The sequence below is a fragment of the Pseudonaja textilis genome, chromosome 3, assembly GCF_049901715.1.
Source record: "Pseudonaja textilis isolate UNSWEBS1 chromosome 3, rPseTex1.2, whole genome shotgun sequence".
NCBI lineage: Eukaryota > Metazoa > Chordata > Lepidosauria > Squamata > Elapidae > Pseudonaja > Pseudonaja textilis.
In genome coordinates, this window is record NC_141992.1 from 115,322,343 (window position 1) to 115,339,484 (window position 17,142).

At 38.7% G+C, this 17,142-nt stretch overlaps 1 long non-coding RNA gene across 1 annotated transcript in view; it reads left to right on the forward strand.

Moving 5' to 3' along the window:
- The window catches only part of LOC148126300 (uncharacterized), a 73,723-nt gene extending 57,208 nt beyond the window's left edge, over positions 1 to 16,515 (forward strand). Inside the window, exons 3-5 of the long non-coding RNA XR_015743077.1 lie at positions 12,753 to 12,953; positions 14,162 to 14,218; positions 16,418 to 16,515. This is a non-coding gene — a long non-coding RNA (uncharacterized LOC148126300). The remainder of the gene's footprint in view (positions 1 to 12,752; positions 12,954 to 14,161; positions 14,219 to 16,417) is intronic.
- The last annotated feature ends 627 nt before the right edge of the window (positions 16,516 to 17,142 follow it).

The window sequence follows — 17,142 nt, forward strand, 5'->3', positions numbered from 1 at the left end:
TTGGGCCAGTCAGTTTCTCTCTCTCTCAGCTCAACCCAATTGTTGTTGTGGGGAAAATAGGAGGACAAAGGATGATGCTGATATATGTTTGCCATCTTGTATTACTTATTAAGTAATAACAATTATATAAATTTGAATAAATAATAATAAATGACTCAGCAGAAATCATGGTGCTGTGAAAGTTGATGGAGAGCAGAGCTTCCTGAGCAGCTTTTGGATGACCAATGAAGAAGATCTGCTCACTGGTCAGTCTCTGAGTTAGGGTGAGACTGGGTTGTATGGCCATCTGGATTGTTCAGTAATGTCATGGCAGAATGATATAGTTGAACTGCCTGTGACCAACCGGAGCAGTGCATAATGCTTAGCACCACCATTCAGCTAGTGAACATGTGACAGTGGACATAAAGCATCAGCAGCTGATTTTTGTCCCCAAAAATGGATTCATAATGTGTCTTCTCCATCTAAACGTGGGCTGTGCAATGGACCAGCAATGCTACCCCTTGTATTTTAGAGAGCATGGGTTATAGGCAACAATGATGAGTGGATCAATGGATGAACTAAACTGCAATATCTGGCTGTCACAAGGCCTGCCACATTGACATTAGCCTTTTTTTTTTTTTGTATGGTGTGGTGGCATCTAAGGATTCTAGTGTGTGCCTTTTATTTCTTTACCAGCTGCTCTAGGATTGACCATGTCGTTCTCCTGAAAAGTTGGTGCATAAATTGAATAAGATTTGTGAACCCTGAGAAAAGAGATCCTTAGTGGATTCTGTTGAGGGATTGGTCCTCTACCTGCCTTGGGTGTAGATGCCTGTTATCACCTGCATGTGGATTATGGGTGTGATTAGAATTCAAGGAGCGTCAGATGAGCATAGAAGATCTTTTGAGTATTAAGGGGGTGTACAGTGACAGTCTACAATTAGAGCTGCCAGGTGCTGAGACAAAAGCATCCTGAAGAACTGGTTAGCCACTAGTTGGATGGTTGTAGCATTGGAGAGATGAGATGGGGCTCTTTTACCTGTAAGAGTCAGGGGCAGGTATGTTGGGCATTGGGCTCAGATAATAACAAGGTAAGGATAAAGGGTAAGGATGCACATGAAAAAACAGAGGACAGCCTACTTACAGGGAATCCAGTCTCAATTTATAGATTCTGCAATCCAGTGCTTTATTCTCAGCCCCAGTTCCTGGTCTTCAGACTTTCAGTGTCCTTGGCTTTGGGCTTCTGTCCCTACATGCCAGGTCAGCTTATAATAAGGACTCCCTTAATCCGTGATTCAATAGTAATTGAGTGGGTCAACCTGATATGTACTACAGTGTACTTTACTTATATGGGTTATGCAGCAACATGGATAGATAAGAATGTACCACAGAACAACCTATCAAGGCATAAGATGGGGCTATTTGCAAAACTACCTGTCTCCAATTATTTCTGCCCATCCCAAGAGATTTGACAGGGTTGTTGTGCTTGAGGTTTTTTCTATGAAAGAATGTCATTTCATACGACCCTGGTAGGGCGATTTCTTTGATGTGGTTCTTACGCCTTTGAAACAATTTAATCTTCAGGTTCTGGTGGGCCCTGATCATCTTGGTCTCTTACAAGGCTTGAAAACTACTTCCCCAAGAAATTGGGCCAGGACTTTGGGTGAACTTTTGGATAAAATAGGAATGTTAATTATTGTAGTTTTTCTACAGTAAATAAAATAGATGAAAATTATCCACAATGTAATCTAAAGGCTCCTTACATGATGAAAGTAAGCAAGAGTAAATGTTAACTAAGGTAATAAAGCAGGCTCTGGGATATTCCACTCTATATTGCAGGTGTAAATTCCTATGCTGGTGTGTTCCTCAATACAATAAAATACATCTAAAGATAATCTCCACCCAAATAGAGTAAATGGATCAAAGGAAATCATTCTCGTCTTTTTTTCCTGACATCTAATTTCCCATGAAAGATTAAAAATATAGATATATTCAGTAACACAAGTTTCAAAATATAATCTGAAATATAATCAAGACATGACTAATTCAATTGCATAGTTCAGAGCTGTAGGATTTTGTTTTGTTTTGTTTTTGGTTTTTGCATGGTAGTGATATGATAAGTGGGTATCTGAAAATCTAATGCACATATTTAGCCTGTTTTACAAAATCACACCAATCCTATTCCAGCAATTGGTTTGAATTAACTTCCTCAACAACCATTACAAAGGAGTTAACCATTAGGGAATATAAACCAGTCCTGTCAGGTTTGGGGACAAAACAAAGGTAGAAAATATTTTTTTACTTTATAATTGCCATGTAGAGGCAACATTTCAATATGTAGGCATCTATACTAGATGCAAACTACAATTCCCAGCATCCCTCATATTATCAGATTTGGTTAAATTTTAATTTATAATTAAAATGAACCCTAGCTGCATAGATCATTGGTGTTTAACTACTTGAATATGAAAAACTGATTTACTCCAACACAGAAAAGTCTGACAATACAGCTAACTGCTACCTGTGTTTGTTTATATATTAAAGTCTTGCAACCCCTGGAGAACCAAAAAAAAGATCAGTTTCACTATATTTTTTATCATTTAGTTTTTAGGTGCACCTTTTAGATCTACTTTTCAGATCTATCCTCTCAAATATCACAGTATTCTACCCAAAGTCTATCTTATATTATTTCTTAAGGTCTTTAGGCTCTGATTTGGGTGAACAACTGGGACCAATTTAATTGCAAAACAGTAGCAAAAGCACTTCCCTGCTTGTAAACCATCTGATTGTCCTGTATTTGATAAGTGAATGGATACCTTAGTGGAACGACAGATATTGTATAATAGTCTCTCAATTTGGTATCTTCATTTCCATAAAATGAATTACAGTCCCAAAAAATCTGGAAGTCAAATGGTTGAGAAGTCGATCTAGAATGCATGAAGATAACGAGATCTGAAGCAGTTCACTCCCTGAAATCTTCATGTAAAATATTCTAGCATTTCTAAGAGAAAGACTGTAACTATATTAATAAATAGGTAATCTCTATTTGTCCAGATATGCAGAAAAAAAATAGATTTGTATTTTTCTTGATTATGTTGTTTTCTTAAAGAGTTTCTCTCCGCCTCCTTTCTGTCTTTTCAAAGTATGAAATGGTTAGCATAGTCACTAAAGCAGTTATCTTTGTTTTTCCTCTCTGGAGCATATTTCTCTTCAACAGATGTTTTCCAAATAATTAAATTATGTTGAGCATGCATTATTGACAATCTCAATGCCTTGCTAATGTACTCCACACTTAAACAATATTATTTTCACCAGTGGAATTGAATGCTAAGGACTATTATGCTTATTTACAAATAATTGCTATAATGGTCTTGAAGATTTCAATGGGAAGAGAGATAAAACCGATAATAAATAAGTAATCTCTTATTGCAAGAATGTTTTTTTTTTTTTGCTATTTGTCATTCTATTAAAGTAATTATGGATACTCAAATGTGCTGTAGTTTCATAAAACTGTCATTTAAGAGATGAAAGGAAAGCATCTTTACTTCCACCATGTTACTGTCAGAAGTGAGACAAAGTGGTATGCCTCTGTTTTGGTAGTCACATAATAAAGATAGACTTTAGAAAGTGTTCTATATGCTATAATTGTCCTTGTTAATTGGGGCTGGCCATTTTTCCAGCATTTGTTCCCGCTAATTTTTGTGGGTAGTCTTCTGTGCATTACTGCTTATTTACATGATATGTCTCTGTATGCGTATATATAAATGAAAATATAGAATTGGATTAGAATGAGGATGATCACTTCAAACTGTATCACCCAATCATCAAAATAGGATAGTTCGATATAATAATTTTTCATCCTGTAATGATTAAATAAATTAAGAAAGTTTTGGGAACTTATATACAAACCAATAAATAAAAAGTTGTTTTATGATGCAGCTTAGACATTCTAAGTCATTTAAGGGTCAGGAAACAGGAATGTGAGATTAAAAGCAAGATCTTGTAGATTTCTAATTTGAATAAATTCTCCTTATTTGTTTTTTATTTACAATGCTTATGGGCTACTCTGATGAGGACTGTTCCAGAGGAAAGAGGGGGAGACTGAAAAGGCATGCTTACATGAACCCTGACAATATGGTCTCCTTGATTAGAGACCTATCATCCCAGAAAATAACACAGGATAGGACTTTAGCTATCACAGCTGGACCCACCAAACCTGAAGCAAATGGACCTACCAAGTTCCAATCAATCTTGAACACCTTTGTCTTCCTAGAACCTCCAAGTTCTTTAATAAGGCAGGCATCACAATGAAATGCTTGCAGAAACTTGCAGTTGAGCATTTTACAAGCACAGATTAGTATCCAAGGCAGCAGGAAAATGGAGTGTTCCAACACAATCCTTTCAGAATAACTGGGGCGGGTGGGGGAATCTGCTCTGGCAGATATATCCAGCCATGGACGCCACCCTCCTATCTGCTGTTGATCCACCTATCTGCTACTGACCATTTTCACTAGCCCAGACACTGCACAGTCAACTTGGCTCAGTGACACCCAAGAGCATCCAATATGCCCAACTGTGAAAACTCCAGGGCTCAGGTACTATTCCCTGTCCCTCTGTCTTGCTGCTGGGTCTGCTTAGGATTTCCAAAGCCAATGTATTAACATCTCCTCTATTCCTTTTTCCCATCTACACAAACCCACACTAACTCACAATGTCCAACTTAACCAGGACACTCCACTATTCTGTACTTGCTTATCAGATAAGATTGTCCATTCCCCCTTCTTCCAAAGAAACTCCATTCTCTCTTCAGTCTCTTCAGTCTTCAGATGACCCCTGACTTCAGTTCTGGTATCAATGCAGCAATATTTCCATCCCTTCAATTATTTTAATTAATTTTTTATGCAAATTCTTCCTGATCAACATCATTTTCCCTATCCCTTATACATTGGCATATTTCCCTTGTGCAATTACAAAAGAGAAAAAAAATAAGTAAATGTACTAAATAATCTGCAAAACAAAAACACATTGGGGCAGATTTCACAGAAATATTTCTTCCATTTCATAAATGTGGGATCAACTTTCAGTTTTCACTTTTCCTCAGTAACTTAGGAAGAGGAATATTATTTGTGTATGAGAAAGAGAAAAAGAGAGAGTGGGGGAGAGGGAGAGGAGAGAGAGAGAGAGAGTATAATATGTAGCAGTCATCAATCTGTTAGATTGTAAGTTTCTTTACCCCTTCATTGTTTTGCTGAAAATGGCTTCCCTTCCAGAACATTTCCAAATATTATAGAAAATGGCTAGTCTAGGACTGCATCCCTATTGTTTTGAGTTGCAAATGTCTTCAATAATTATATAGGTAGTTCTTGACTATAAACTAAAATTGGGACCAGAACTTGCATCATTAAGCAAAAGTCATTAAGTGAATTGCACTAGAATTTAGAACATTTTTGACAGGGACATTAAGTGAATCACCATGGTCATTAAACAAATCATACAATTGTTACATGAATCTGGCTTCCCCCATTGACTTTGCTCGTTGGAAACTCCCTGGGAAAGTTGCAAATGATGATCATGTGCCGTGAGATGCTGCAACTTTTGCAAAGTGCCCAAATTTTGATCATGTGACTATGGGGATACTACAATGGTCATAAATACAAGAGGAAGTTGTAAGCATTTCTTTTAACACCATCGTAATTTCAAACAGTCACTAAACAAATGGTCATATGTCAAGGATCACTTGTAACCAGTATCTTTGTAAGATAACAGTTTGATTTGGAGCCAATCCAGATGTGACTTTCAATACTATGTTTCTATTTTCAGAATTTTCTTTTTCTTTGCATTTAAAAGAGGCCAGAGAGGTGGTAAAAGAGAGATAAAGAACAGCAAAGAGGAAAGGTAGATTAAGGCTTTCCTTTTTGCTAGTTACTCTTTCATCAGCCATACAGTATATGCAACAAAATAGCTAAGTAGGAATTTGTACTTGGGTTTAGCTATTCCTAATCTAATGTCTGACCTACTACACTATACAGATTACAATATATTTATATTTGATCAATATAAATGCTTACCTGTTACTGGAAATTACTTCTCCCTCACAAATGGGCCAATTCATTCATATGAAGTAACCACAGAATTACCACTATTCTATTTCCATCCTAGTTTTGCTTTCTTGATGTTACAGCACTCTATTTTAAGGAAAATACTATGGTTCCTAAATGTACAAATTAAGGGCTGCACATCCATTTCAAAGAATAAGTGGAAGGAGGCACTTTAAGTGTGGAGGCTTCACAGATTATTTTTTGCTTATGAAGTCCCAAAGAGGCTTCAAAAAAGGCAGCTTGATTTTCTTTTGTCTTATCAAGAAAGCCCAGTTGCCTTTTTAAAGCACCTTTCAGAGAACCAGAACCTGGATGACTGAGACCCTCCATAGACACTTATACTTCCAAATCCTTGGGAGAGATAAATACTGAATAAGTTTTAAAAAAAAATGGCTAGATTTTATATTCTTCTGCCAAACAGGATAGGGAAAGGAGAAGAGAAAAGGTTAAAATCAAACACATCTGCTTTCTAATCTCAGCAAATGGTTTATCCGGGTTTTCCCAATCACAACGCTTGAGAGAGTCTGTTATCTACCACAAGTAGGGATTTAATAAAGGAAGGTATTGAGTGACCCATTGCAGACATTGGTTAATTGCAATTACCCATAAGACATGGGGGAGGGGATAGGGATGGGCTGCTGGGGGTTCACAGGGGTGGGATTCTACCCGTTCGCACCTATTCGCTAGAACCGGTTGTTAACATTCTAAGCAGTTCAGAGAACCAGTTTTAGAAGAAATTACTGGCCTAATCCTGTAAGAAAGGCAGGAAGGAAACATTCTGATGTTGCTTACAGAAACTGCCTCTCCGTTAACTCTTATTATTCTTGGCAGGACTAGACTTCCTGTCTCAGGAACATCTCTGGAGATTTTCCCCCCTCCTTTGCTGATACTTTGCTTGTGTGGAGTGACCATTCAAAGTTAAAATGGCACTGAAAAAAGTGACATGACCATTTTTCACACTTAACAGCTGTTGCAGCATCCCCACAGTCATGAGAGGTCAGGCAAGGAGATTCATGCCTCAATGTGAGTGATATTGAGTTGTCCACGCTCAGCCAATAATATGACCACCAAGCCATGCCCACTAACTAAGCCACGCCCACAGAACCGGTTGTTAAAAAATTTGAATCCCACCCCTGGGTGATCCTCTAGCTAAGATTCTGCACAGTTCAGAGCACTCCCAAATCCCACTCTTGGCTGGCGTCGTTCCCACCCACCCCACCCCTCCCAGGAGTCCCCACGTGCCCATTTTGGATGCAAGTAAGTGCAGGGGCATGAACAGGCTTGTGAAGGATGAAAAACAGGCCTCCCAGAAGTTTGGAAATGCTGGAAACAGGCCCGTTTCTGGCTTCCAGAGAGCCTCTGGAGCCCGGGGAAGCTGTTTTCACCCTCCTGGAGTCTCGAAGAAAGTCTCTGGAGCCCGGGGAGGGCAAAAATTCCCCCCACCCCACCACCACCATAGTGCAGGAGGCCGACTAGGCCATGCCCACCCAGCAACCAAGCAGAAAACCTGTTGCTAAAAATTTTGAAGCCCACCCCTGGGAGGGGAGTAGATATTATTTCCAGATCAAAGTATTTCCCATGCGTGAATATTTCTAGGCTATCATATTTAGAGATGATGAGAGAGAGAGAGAGAGAGAGAGAGAGAGAGATTTTAAAAAATCCTAAACCATGGATGCTCTCCCTGTTACCCTCCCAAAGCAAAGCAAAATCACTTTGTGTCATAGAAGTGCCTTGCAATGCTTGCCATGGCCTCTCTTCCCCCACCCTGATGTCTTCAAACTGTAATGCCAAATGCAAAGTTATCCACTTTCTGGATGTCCTGGGCTATTTCATAAGGTTGCTTGTCATTGTAGAAAATAGTTAAAAGCCTTTTTTTTTTTCATTCAAGGGTTGGAGGGAAGGAGGGGAGAGGATGGCACAGAGAGATGCAGAGCCTGACAGTGCTGAGAGGCAGGATGGATTCCATGCTGTTCAGGCAAGGAAGGCTGGGACACAACATGAACTCAACTCAATCAGGAATGTGTCTCATATTTCGGAATAGTGAGGGCAAGTGGCTTGCACACTTTTGTTGCCTTGGGGAGGCTTTTAATGTGAAATTGGAGTCAGTGTGGCAAAGCTCTAGATGCACTTGAAAAGTTTGCCAGATATTTTATTGGATTCATAAGGAAATAATTGAAATCCAGAGATATTACCAAGAGGAGAAAAAACTAATTTATCCCAAATTTCAGGACAATATTACTATTGTATTACCCCCTTCCATTTTTTTATATTAGGTGGCCAAGCTAAAATAAAATGAAGCTGATTTTTCTTCTCATTAGGATTTTATGATATTATTATTATAATTAAGCTTCCCATTAAATTTTGCTCATGGTTTTATTGAGTTACTGCTCCCTACAGATTTGAAGCATATTTAACATATAATTACAGCAGTTCATCTCTGGACGAGGATTTAGAATGCAGGGTTGTGGCTGCACACCTCAGGTTCTTAGAAATTAAAAAATCAGCTGCCAATTGCAAAAAGGGCAAGTTCCCGGGAAACCTATTAATTAAACTAAGGCTGAAGGAAGGATATTGTTCTCAAATTTAATGGAGGGAATTGATGTGCCACAGGGAACTGGTCAAAGTAAAATTAACATGTATCACTGAAGTAGGTTATCATGGCATGTCATTCAGATGCTGCTCATATTACTACAGTCTTATGCACTGGAATATGGAAGAAACTAGAAGGGATAATGGTGCAATAAGCTATTTTTAAGTCTAGCCTTCTTCTATCTGGTGTTTTAAACCACAACTCCCATCAGTCGCAGTTTGCATGATTTTAGACACAAATAATGACAATTCTGCTTAAAAATATCTTGAAGGTCTCTGATTTGGAAAGTGTTTATTGTAGTCTTCTCCCCATAATTGCCCAGTGCTGTCTGCAAAATAGCCTTTACATCAGGCTGATTCTTTGTATGGGTGGGTAAAGTATGAAACTTACCCAAAATCAACAAAAGAGAAGAATTGAAGTTCAAGGTTGAATTGTGGTCTCCTTCAGTGGTGGAATTCAAATTTTTTTACTACCGGTTCTGTGGGCGTGGCTTATTTGGTGGGCATGGCTTGGTGGTCATGTGACTGGGTGGGTGTGGCTTGGTGGTCATGTGACTGGGTGGGCATGCTTGGTGGTTATGTGACTGGGTGGACATGGCTTGGTGGTCATGTGATTGGGTGGGCGTGGCCAACTCAATGTCACTCACATCAAGGGGTGCCTCACCTGGCCCTTCCCCTCCCAGCCATTCCTTGTCACCCAGCCTCAACTTATCTATAGTTCTGTAAAAATGTTGTTCACTTTTTTTGATTGCATACTATAGATGTACTTTCATGGGCCACTGAAAGGAGGAAATGGCTCACATGCTTTACTCAACTTTTAAGGGGTTGCCACAAAGAAAGTGGGGGAATCTATTTTCCAAAGCAACGGGAGGCAAACAAGAAGCAATGGATGGAAACTGAACAAAGAGAGAAGCAACCTAAAACTAAGGAGAAACTTTCTGACAGTGAGAACAATTAACCAGTGGAACTGCTTGTCCCAGAAGTTCTGGGTGATCAATTACTCAAAATTTTTAAAAGACTGGACAGCCATTTCTCTGAAATGGTATAGGGTTCCCCCAAAAGTCCCTTCTAAGTGTTATTCCGACACCTTTCCCAGGACCTCTACTCAGAGTTTGGCATCCTCAGTTTTCTTGCCTGAGCAGGGGCTTGGACTAGAAGACCTCCAAACTCCCTTTCAGTTCTGTTAAATACACATGTATTTATGCTCTGGACTATAGACATTGAATGCATGTAAACCCTGAAAAATATGTGGTAGCCCTGGGCAAAAGAAAGAATCACTCTAGGTGTAAGGACAGTGTAAAATATTAACACATGATAAATAATGGAACAATTAAAACTAATAGCACAGAGTTTTCTCTCTCTCTCCCTTCCTATTTCTTTTTCTTTTTTTCTCTTTCTTTGTCTCTTTCTGTCTTTCTCCCCCTTCCTTTCTTTTTCTCTCTCTCTCACACACACACCACTCTCTCTCTCTCTCCCTATTTCTTTCTTTCTTTCTTTCTTTCTTTCTTTCTTTCTTTCTTTCTTTTTCTTCCTCTTTCTTTCTCTCCCTTCCTCTTTCTTTCTTTCTTTCTTTCTTTCTTTCTTTCTTTCTTTCTTCTCTCTCTCTCTCTCTCTCTCTCTCTCTCTCTCTCTCTCTCTCTCTCTCTCTCACACACACACACACACACACACACACACACACACCCCTGTCAGCCTTCATTCCCTCTCACTCCAGGCACTTTACTCACAAGGGGAAGTGAATCCAGCATTAGAGAAGTTCTGCAGGTAAACAGACTTGCATTTGAAACTCCTGCAAACTTCCCCATGGCTGGATTTCCACCCCCCTCCATTCACAGTCATGTGTTTTCAAGTGGCTACTTGAAAATGCATGGCTAGGGCGGGGGAGCAGTCCTCCTTTTAACTGGCGCAGTGAGCATTGGGTGGGTGGGCAAATGAGTGAGCGGAAACTGGGCAACCGGGTTGGGGGCGTGGCCAGCTAGATGTTGCTACCGGTTCAGCGACCCACGCCAAATTCTTGCTACCGGTTCGCCCGAGTAGGTGTGAACGGGCTGAATAGCACTTCTGGTCTCCTTAGTGGGTAGAATTTAGTTTTAATTTTTTCCTCAGCTGATACACATTTGAGGTTGCTCTTCATAAAAAGAAAATGTCAACAGAAAGAAATTTAGGGAGGAAAAGCCTGTTTCTGCCCAGGTTCCAGTGAAAGAATCACTTTACTTAAGCTTCCTCTTCATATGTTTTTGAGAAAGGATACAGAGGAAACCTTTAAAAGCTGCAAAGCAAGAAGAAACAATCTTCTCATAGTATTAACATTTAACATGGAAACAGTTGGAGTGATTGGGCAGGTTTATTATACCAAGTGTGCAAGCAGGTCCTGGAATTCGTCAGTTTCTGAGTTAGTTTCAGTTTTCTATTAGATGGAGCAAAATGATGGAAAGGCAAGCATGATGGAGTGGGAACAGGGTCCACCCCATTTGGGCCCAACCAGCTCCTAGTCCACAGCAGTTTCTGCATGCTGAGGAGCACCAGTCTCTCTAGGGGTTCACCCACATTCTGAGGAATCATTTAATGATTAGAACAGGGAAAGCTCAGATTAGGGCCATTGTGTGAGACAGTCATATGGGCATCTTGTTTAACAACCGCAATGATTTATGATCAAAATTCCAGGCTCAACTGTAGTCATAAATAAAAAATTACCTGTACATTAAAAGATACCTAAGGTTGATTTGATGCTGAGTTCCCAACGTGCCAAATGTAAAATTGTTTTCTGAAACGTTATAAAAGATTACAAAATGAAAAAGTATGTTGCACAAATATTTACATTTAAAAAAAAAAAAAAATCCTCACATCAGGGAAGCATGTTTTTGGTACTAAGTTAGTAACAGGCTGTGCTGAAGTGAATTCATTATCATTGCTTTATTGCTGATCTCACTTCCATGGCTGACTATTTATACAGATAAAGGCTACAAAATGTGCTTAATTATTCCCTCAATTGTTTACCCTGAGATTTTTCATTTTAAAAAATCACTCCCTTGAACAAATTTTCCTTTTAGGGTTAATTGCAAGGTAACTCAATAGGGAATATTTTACCATTTAAATTAGTGGGCTCTTGGATGAAAAACAAGGGACCAAGAAGCTTCCTTTTCCCCATCTTTTTTTTTCTTTTTAAAATGTTTTCTATGGCAGAATATTCAAAACATTTCAAATTTTGTTCCTTCGGAGTATAATCCGCTTAAAACATTTAAAAGGAGCATTCTGAGTGGAGCTATTTTGTTCAGAGCTCAGCTTTTCTTCATTTTAGGCATAAACTGACTTTTTCCTCTATGTACAATCTATCTAGCTCCCATCCCACTAAAAGGATCTTGGTTAACATTTCCAGCATCCTAACAGGGCAAATGTTTTGGAAAAGTTCTTTCATCCCAAAAACTTAGATTACTGTAATCATCTGAAACATCTGAATAATCTCAAGCAGATCATTGCTAAAATTAGGATTTTCCCCCCAGGCATGTCAAAGATTCAAAGATTATTTTGAACATTTCCCAACATTCTTGTTCAGACTGATAAAAGGAAATTGATTTTCAAATATTCTTCCAAAGAAGAAACTATTTTAAACAAGTAGGGTTCAATATTCTTGCACTAAGCTTAACTACAAATGGATAAGGGATATAGTATATATGATTTTTCTGTCCTTTACTGTGTAGAGTGTAGCATTCCAGGATTCATGTAGTTCAAGTCAAACTCAGAGGAAGACATTGTGTGGGAACTCCTCCTATGCATTTTTGTCAGATCTTGACATATTACCACAAAGAATGTTCTCCAGAGCAATAAAGAGATGAGCATGAAAAAGAAAAAGACAACTGCACACTACACTTTTGTGTCAAGATAGCATGAAAACAGTTCCTAAAGGAATTTTAAAGCACCTGAGAATGAGGCAGAAAATAAGCAATTCTTGCATAAAGGAAGAAAACTTTGGAAAAATGGAAGAAACAGATATCAGCACAAAATTCCCAGTCTTCCTCAGAGAACACAGATTGTGAGTTCAACTTGCATCCATGGTTTCTGATACTTCTACCTCTTTCATTATTTCAGTGAGAGTTACAAGCGTCAAGGAATTATTTTTCCAGATAGCAACTAAATAAAAATCAAGACTTGCCATCAAATTTCTGGACAATCAAAATACGGAGTTCCTCAGTGGACGAACCAGTAACACAGCAAGCAGTTCTGCATAATCTACATTCCACGAACCATAAAACAACCTAAAAGAAAGAAGAAATACAAATCAAGGAAGAGGTTAGTGACAAAAATCTCCCTCTTGAGGCTATCTGATATTTTTGCAAATTGTCACTCTGAATTCAGTGATATCTTCCTTGCCAAGTGTTTCTGAGTTAGATTAGTAGCAAGGATAAGTTCAATTACCCTATGGAAACCTTATCACAATATCACTTTGAAGCCAATTACCAACCAAGTAGCAACCCAGCTGCTTTTTCTTCCAACCTGGCAGAAACCTCCCTTAATAAACATTTATGAGCTCATTAGAAGGAGCAATCCCTTTCCCTTATATTATGGCTGCCAGGGATTGTGCCCCCAGAGGGCTTCTACCTGAATGCACTTTGCCAGAGTGATGAGCTTCATTCCGACAGTTGACTTTTTATGCCGAGAATTTGCTTGGCATGCCCAAGCTGCTCACATCAATATATTATTAAAGGGGGAGGGGGAGAAAGACACAGACCTGTAATGTTATCACAGTCTTTGTAGTTGGCATTCACATTCAGTGAGTTTGCTTCTTCTTCTTCTTCTTCTTCTTCTTCTTCTTCTTCTTCTTCTTCTTCTTCTTCTTCTTCTTCTTCTTCTTCTTCTTCTTCTTCTTCTTCTTCTTCTTCTTCTTCTTCTTCTTCTTCTTCTTCTCCTTCTTCTCCTTCTTCTTCTTCTTCTTCTTCTTCTTCTTCTTCTTCTTCTTCTGGCATTATTTCCTAAAGAGCGTAGAACCTTTCATCCAGTTTACACATTTCTAGATTCCTTTCATACTTCCAGGGCTGACCCTTCTGACTCATTGCCAATCTTTCAGCCTTGCCCTTACATACATATCATAAATAGCCCTTTAAAGAGTCTCAGTGGTCCCCCCCCCCAGTACAAACACACATCAAAAGGTTACTCAGTGGGTTTGCATAGTAAACACAAATGGATATTGGTTTTGACATATTGTGAACTTGTCTTTCTCCCTTGTATCTTGAAAGAACATGGGACCTTCTGGGCTTGAATGAGGCTTGCTGCATTTTTAATAATGGTCCCTGAAATGCAGGGCAGCAAGATCTTGTCACCTTGGCATATTTTATCCCTGATCAAACATTAGTTGGCAGCTGTTGGAAAATGTGTAACACCATCTCATCATCGCCAGCTGCTGGTTTGGTGGCAAGAGTGCAAGAACTCTGCTTTATTTGTAGTGTGAATCTCATCCTAACCCATTCTCTTATCATCTGGATTCCCACCTTGAATATTAGTTAGCAGTATACAGGAAGGTTACTCGAAGGAAAGCACATCATCAAGATTCATCAAAAGTAAGTTGTGTGCATTTGCTTCTAATTATTCAGTTATACTATTAAATTAGGGCTGCAAACATTCAGACAAGTATTAGATGGCAGCAAATATTTTAAGGTTTTCTGCATGTCTGTTTCCAAATTTTTTAGCTCTGATCTGTTAATTAATGAACATGTTTTGTCTGTTCAACTGTTCAGAGAGATGAGGAGGCTTAAATCTGACTATTGATATGTTTTCTTTCCCACAAGCGAACATTTACATCATTCCCTTTGATGTAAAGCACAGAACCACAGAGCTGCCGCACAAATTGAATCACATAGTTACAAGTGAAAAAATAACATAGATAAGTCTTTCTAATTTGCAATCAGTTTGCAAAGGGTAAAGGAGAGTCTGGACCATATTTAATATTGCAGACTAGGATTCCCTACCACAGCCAGCACTTCCCCCTTTGTTTTGCTCTTCATCCTGTGTTATTTAAAGATTCTCTTGCCATCTTAAAGGAAGCCATCAGCAGTTTTTACTCTTTTAACAAAATATTAACAACTATTTCCTTTCAAGGATTGCTTTAAAAAAAACAATTGGCATCTATCTTGCTATTATGAGCTAAATTTTCTCCCCAGGTTGCATCCCCCTACATCCCCCTTGCTGTGAGAAAAAATATTTAATGCATCAATCTCTTCATTTTAGTTAGCTGAAAATCCCATAGAGACTAAATCATGCTATCCTATTACGTGAGTCATATTTAATATATTTAGGGTAGGAGCTTATTCATTCTCTGCTTTTTGTATGATAGGAAGTTGGACGGTTAATATTGATAAAGCATTTGGGGATATGGATGTAGCAGTATCTTCCTCAATCCACATCCATTATTATCCACAGATTTCTGATGCAATAGCCTTCCTTATGGTGTTCAATGGGTTTTCATTTAACGTTTCTTACAATCCTGGATCAACAGTAATGAAATTTTTTAAAAACAATGCCACAGTACAGTACACAGTATAAGAGCCACGAAGGCTTCAGAAAAGATATTCAGATGCCATGATCACAAAGGAGAATCGTGCTTGCCATGGTACTCCCTGTGACACTATGAAAATAAAAGTTGGACTCTTAAAAAGCAGGATAAGAAAAGCATTGATACTATTGACCTCTGATGTCGGAGAAGATGCCTGAGAATACCATGCACAGCCAGGAAAACAAATTATGGATCATCAAAGATATCAACCCAAAGTTCTCACACAAGGCACAAATGACCATCTCAAATGAACCTACTTTGAACACATTAGGCAAAGATCTAATGCTGGGAAAGATGGCAATTGCACTTAGACTTATATACTGCTTCACAGTGCTTCACAGTCCTCTCTAAACAGTTTACAGAGTCAGCTTATTGCCCCCAACAGTCTGGGTCCTCGTTTTACTGATCTCGCAAGGATAGAAGGCTGAGTCATCCTTGAGCCACTCAGAATCAGACTCCCGGAGTGAGCAGTGAGTTACTCCTGCAGTAGTGCATTCTAACCAGATGGATGGACTCAGTTACAGTGACAATGAGAACACCATTGGGAGACAGATAGCAGTAGCTTTGGATCCATTGCCATTCAAAGATGTCAGCTCTTAAATCTGACCTGATATGACAGCAACAGTCAGACACAGTTTTGGAATAAAAGTGAGCAATTCCAATGGGGGGAGCCAGGTGAGACCCTTTACTCAGGTCATGCTGGTCTGGTGTTGTTTTTCTTTCTTTTCCATCCTTTAGAGATCAGACCTGCACTCAGAACATGCACCCACAGGAAGATTTTTGATCCAAACATTTAGTGAATAGAATATTTTGGACTACTGTTTTGCTCCTCTAAACAGCGATATAAGCACAAATGCTTACAATGGTAGCTATGTAAATGGCATCAGAATATCTGTTTAAAAAGTCTTCTTGTTAAAGTATGGTAACTTCTTTCTAGTTTTTTTTTTTTTTTACGGACAGTGATTTTGAAAAAGTTTATTTATTCATTAATTACTTATAGCATTTTTACTTTGCCTTTTATCAACCCTACCGCCAATATTAACACCTGTCCCAAAATAGCTTTCAAAATTGTTACTCAGTAAGAATTTGTGGATGGGAAAATCCTTCCCCATACTCATTATGTAAGTAGTGCAGCTTTCTGATTGGTTGGAGTTTTTGTGCATTTTTAAATATGTATCCCTAACATAAATTTGTCTTTTTCCTACAGCTTTCTCCAAGATATGAAGGTCTGGTGGTAAAAGACAGTGTATTTATATGATTGTTGGACAAAAGTCATCCCACAAATGATGTGTGATCTGGGCTAGTAAAAAGATGAGGACTCATAGTGGGTGGGAGAATAAGTGACTCAGCTTGGGCAGTGAAAAGGGGGTGGGGTAGGGTGTCTTTGATTTTAGGGAGCACAACAAAGCCATAAAGAAAATTGTAATAGACCATGATTTAGAGAATTGATTTGAATTTCTGAGTCTCATTGTTTTACAGGAAAACCGAGGATACTCCTATCTCCTCTTCTGTCAACTGACCCTTCCCTTCTCTCTCTAGTAAATTTAATAAACAGCAATGCTATATATATGGAAAACAAGTTGATAGAAATGATGGCAAGATGTCAGAGAGCAATAAAAAAAGTCCACCACTTTGTACTGATGCTAAGATAACACAGAGAAATATTGTGCTTACACAAGCCTGTGAAATGTTCATGAAGGTTATAGTATGATTATGAATTGCTTTGGTCAAAATGGGAACAGGCTATTTTTCTCCAATTGCATTGAAGTGGGATGGGGAAGACGTTACAGTACTTGAAAAGGTAGCAGAGGGCAACAAGGCTAATCCAGGATTAAAGAAAATGAGCCTTGAGGACAACTAGAAAAACCTTTTACCATCCAGGCCTACAGGAAATAAATAGACTCCTTCAGCTAAGAAATAGCAAATGTCGTC